General features: G+C 42.8%; 1 long non-coding RNA gene across 1 annotated transcript; it reads right to left on the reverse strand.

Moving 5' to 3' along the window:
• Positions 1–342: 342 nt before the first annotated feature.
• Positions 343–1,690, reverse strand: LOC115177711 (uncharacterized). The gene is made up of 2 exons (XR_003872458.1): positions 813–1,690; positions 343–769 (listed from the first exon to the last, which is right to left on the reverse strand). It is a non-coding gene; the product is annotated as an uncharacterized LOC115177711 (long non-coding RNA).
• Between the last annotated feature and the right edge of the window lie 3,560 nt (positions 1,691–5,250).

The raw sequence follows: 5,250 nt of genomic DNA on the forward strand, positions 1-5,250 counted from the left end.
GGGTCATAGTGTTTACCCAGTAACTAATGTGAACTGATGTACATGTAGTGTAATCCTGTTCTGTACACCGGGTCATAGTGTTTACCCAGTAACTAATGTGAACTGATGTACATGTAGTGTAATCCTGTTCTGTACACCGGGTCATAGTGTTTACCCAGTAACTAATGTGAACTGATGTACATGTAGTGTAATCCTGTTCTGTACACCGGGTCATAGTGTTTACCCAGTAACTAATGTGAACTGATGTACATGTAGTGTAATCCTGTTCTATATACTGGGTCATAGTGTTTACCCAGTAACTTAGACTGCAGTGATGCTGACATGCAATCAATGACGATACAGTCAGAATCTTTCTTTCTTTATTTATTAGGATTAATTAGCTGGTGCCGAGGCAGCGGCTACTCTTCCTGGAGTCCAAAAAAGGAATTAAAACACAAGAAATAAAACCCAGTACTACATTAACATTATAATGTAGTCATTTAGCAGAGACGCTCCCATCCAGAGACCCACAGCTCATCACTGTCATCTCAAGATACCCAGACAACCATATATCACAGTGGTATCACAACAACCATATATCACAGTGGTATCACAACAACCATATATCACAGTGGTATCACAACAACCATGTAATCACATATCACTACATAATACAATACATAATATAATACATCTATAAAAGAAATGTCTGTCTCTTCACACTCCCCGTCCTGCCGTAAGGTGTTCTTTTGTCTGCTTTTAATCTGGCTTTATTGTTATCTTGAGTTACCTGGGTGACAGAGTTCTATTTAATACTGTCTATCTTGAGTTACCTGGGTGACAGAGTTCTATTTAATACTGTCTATCTTGAGTTACCTGGGTGACAGAGAGTTCTATTTAATACTGTCTATCTTGAGTTACCTGGGTGACAGAGTTCTATTTAATACTGTCTATCTTGAGTTACCTGGGTGACAGAGTTCTATTTAATACTGTCTATCTTGAGTTACCTGGGTGACAGAGAGTTCTATTTAATACTGTCTATCTTGAGTTACCTGGGTGACAGAGAGTTCTATTTAATACTGTGCTTTTCCTAGCCTCTGTTCTGGACCTGGGGTGTGAAGAGACCGCTGGTTGCATGTCTTGTGTTGTACCCATGAGTGTTCAAACTGTGTGCTAACTGGTTGAAACAGACAGTCGGTACATTCAACACATCAACACCTCACACAAAAGACCAATAGTGATGCAGTCAATCTCGCCTGAACTTGACATTCTCCTTCCTTGTACATCTAAATGCTGCCGGTGCCTCCTCCGACAGGTCGACCTTCGGCTACTTTTACCATAGCGCTCCAACAGTATCTTTGCCTTTAGCTTGTTGACTAGTTACACAAATGAACTCAATGAAACAAAATAACAAAATTCAAGAGGTTTCAAAGTTAGTCTAAAACAATTATATTAAATCTAATAATCGACAATTTGAAATTTGACCCAAATCATATAATTAATGTCTAAGGGTTCATACTTCAATCATTTAAAATCCATAAATCACATTAAAATACACATTTTAAAATCTGACTTTAGACTAGATTGTACAATCTCCTCCCACCCCTGCTCCTTACTGGTTGCCACATCTCAGTCAATCTCTTCAACCTGAAAGGGGTGGGGCTAGCCCTTTAAATGCCCCCATCTGCAGTCATCAGTCCTCTCTCAACCAAACCAGCATCAAATCAAATCAAAGTTTATTTGTCACATGCGCCGAATACAACAGGTCACCTTACAGTGAAATGCTTACTTACAGGCTCTAACCAATAGTGCAAAAAAAATGTATGTGTGTGTGTGTGTGTGTAGGTAAGTAAAGAAATAAAAGAACAGTAAAAGACATTTGAAAATAAGAGTAGCAAGACTACATACAGACACCGATTAGTCAGGCTTATTGAGGTAGTATGTACATGTGGTATGGTTAAAGTGACTATGCATATATGATGAACAGAGAGTAGCGGGGGGGGGGGGGGGGGGGCAGGGGGGCACACAATGCAAATAGTCCGGGTAACCATTTGGTAACCTGTTCAGGAGTCTTATGGCTTGAGGGTAAAAACTGTTGAGAAGCCTTTTTGTCCTAGACTTGGCACTCCAGTACTGCTTGCCATGCGGTAGTAGAGAGAACAGTCTATGACTGGGGTCGCTGGGGTCTTTGACAATTTTTAGGGCCTTCCTCTGACACCGCCTGGTGTAGAGGTCCTGGATGGCAGGCAGCTTTGCCCCAGGGATGTACAGGGCCGTACGCACTACCCTCTGAAGTGCCTTGCGGTCGGAGGCCGAGCAATTACCGTACCAGGCAGTGATGCAACCAGTCAGGATGCTCTCGATGTTGAAGCTGTAGAACCTTTTGAGGATCTCAGGACCCATGCCAAATCTTTTTAGTTTCCTGTGGGGGAATAGGCTTTGTCGTGCCCTCTTCACGACTGTCTTGGTGTGTTTGGACCCTTCTAGTTTGTTGTTGATGTGGACACCAAGGAATTTGAAGCTCTCAACCTGCTCCACTACAGCCCCTTCGATGAGAATGGGGACGTGCTCGGTGCTCCTTTTCCTGTAGTCCACAATCATCTCCTTAATCTTGGTTACATTGAGGGAGAGGTTGTTGTCCTGGCACCACCTGGTCAGGTCTCTGACCTCCTCCCTATAGGCTGTCTCGTCGTTGTCGGTGATCAGGCCTACCACTGTTGTGTCGTCAGCAAACTTAATGATGGTGTTGGAGTCGTGCCTGGCCATGCAGTCGTGGGTGAACAGGGAGTACAGGAGGGGACTGAGCACGCACCCCTGGGGATCTCCAGTGTTGAGGATCAGCGTGGCAGATGTGGTGTTACCTACCTTCACCACCTGGGGGCGGCCCATCAGGAAGTCCAGGATCCAGTTGCAGAGGGAGGTGTTTAGTCCCAGGTTCCTTAGCTTAGTGATGAGCTTTGAGGGAACTATGGTGTTGAACGCTGAGCTGTAGTCAATGAATAGCATTCTCACATAGGTGTTCCTTTTGTCCAGGTGGGAAAGGGCAGTGTGGAGTGCAATAGAGATTGCATCATCTGTGGATCTGTTTGGGCGGTATGCAAATTGGAGTGGGTCTAGGGTTTCTGGGATAATGGTGTTGATGTGAGCCATTACCAGCCTTTCAAAGCACTTCATGGCTACGGACGTGAGTGCTACAGGTCTGTAGTCATTTAGGCAGGTTACCTTTGTTCTTGGGCACAGGGACTATGGTGGTCTGCTTGAAACATGTTGGTATTACAGACTCAATCAGGGACATGTTGAAAATGTAAGTGAAGACACCTGCCAGTTGGTCAGCACATGCCCGGAGCACACGTCCTGTTAATCCATCTGGCCTCGCAGCATGGAAACCTAGAGATGTGTTATTGACTGTGAGTATGGACCAGCATGGAACCCTAGAGATGTGTTATTGACTGTGAGTATGGACCAGCATGGAACCCTAGAGATGTGTTATTGACTGTGACTATGGACCAGCATGGAACCCTAGAGACGTGTTATTTACTGTGAGTATGGACCAGCATGGAACCCTAGAGATGTGTTATTGACTGAGTATGGACCAGCATGGAAACCTAGAGATGTGTTATTGACTGTGAGTATGGACCAGCATGGAACCATAAATACAGTGAGGGGAAAAAAGTATTTGATCCCCTGCTGATTTTGTACATTTGCCCACTGACAAAGAAATTATCAGTCTATAATTTTAATGGTAGGTTTATTTGAACAGTGAGAGACAGAATAACAACAAAAAAATCCAGAAAAACATGTCAAAAATGTTATAAATTGATTTGCATTTTAATGAGGGAAATAAGTATTTGACCCCCTTTCAATCAGAAAGATTTCTGGCTCCCAGGTGTCTTTTATACAGGTAACGAGCTGAGATTAGGAGCACACTCTTAAAAGGAGTGCTCCTAATCTCAGCTTGTTACCTGTATAAAAGACACCTGTCCACAAAAGCAATCAATCAATCAGATTCCAAACTCTCCACCATGGCCAAGACCAAAGAGCTCTCCAAGGAAGTCAGAGACAAGATTGTAGACCTTCACAAGGCTGGAATGGGTTACAAGACCATCGCCAAGCAGCTTGGTGAGAAGGTGACAACAGTTGGCGTGATTATTCGCAAATGGAAGAAACACAAAAGAACTGTCAATTTCCCTTGGCCTGGGGCTCCATGCAAGATCTCACCTCGTGGAGTTGCAATGATCATGAGAACGGTGAGGAATCAGCCCAGAACTACACACGGCCAAGGCAACAAAGGAGTGGCTCAAGAAGAAGCATATTAAGGTCCTGGAGTGGCCTAGCCAGTCTCCAGACCTTAATCCCATAGAAAATCTGTGGAGGGAGCTGAAGGTTCGAGTTGCCAAACGTCAGCCTCAAAACCTTAATGACTTGGAGAAGATCTGCAAAGAGGAGTGGGACAAAATACCTCCTGAGATGTGTGCAAACCTGGTGGCCAACTACAAGAAACGTCTGACCTCTGTGATTGCCAACAAGGGTTTTGCCACCAAGTACTAAGTCATGTTTTGCAGAGGGGTAAAATACTTATTTCCCTCATTAAAATGCAAATAATTTCATAAAATGTTTAACATGCGTTTTTCTGGAATTTTTTTGTTGTTATTCTGTCTCTCACTGTTCAAATAAACCTACCATTAAAATTATAGACTGATCATTTCTTTGTCAATGGGCAAACATACAAAATCAGCAGGGGATCAAATACTTTTTTCCCTCACTGTACAACTGAAGTCGGAAGTTTACATACACTTAGGTTGGAGTCATTAAAACTAGTTTCTCAACCACTCCACAAATTTCTTGTTTACAAACTATAGTTTTGGCAAGTCGATTAGGACATCTACTTTGTGCATGACACAAGTAATTTTCTGACAATTGTTTACATACAGATTATTTCATTTATAATTCACTGTATCACAATTCCGGTGGGTCAGAAGTTTACATACACTAAGTTGACTGTGCCTTTAAACAGCTTGTAAAATTCCAGAAAATTATGTCATGGCTATAGAAGCTTCTGATAGGCTAATTGACATCATTCGAGTCAATTGGAGGTCTACCTGTGGATATATTTCAAGGCCTACCTTCAAACTCAGTGCCTCTTTGCTTGACATCATGACAAAATCAAAAGAAATCAGCCAAGACCTCAGAAAAAAATTGTAGACCACAAGTCTGGTTCATCCTTGGGAGCAATTTCCAAACGCCTGAAGGTACCACGTTTATCTGTACAAA

This window comes from Salmo trutta, chromosome 38, assembly GCF_901001165.1.
Source record: "Salmo trutta chromosome 38, fSalTru1.1, whole genome shotgun sequence".
Lineage (NCBI taxonomy): Eukaryota > Metazoa > Chordata > Actinopteri > Salmoniformes > Salmonidae > Salmo > Salmo trutta.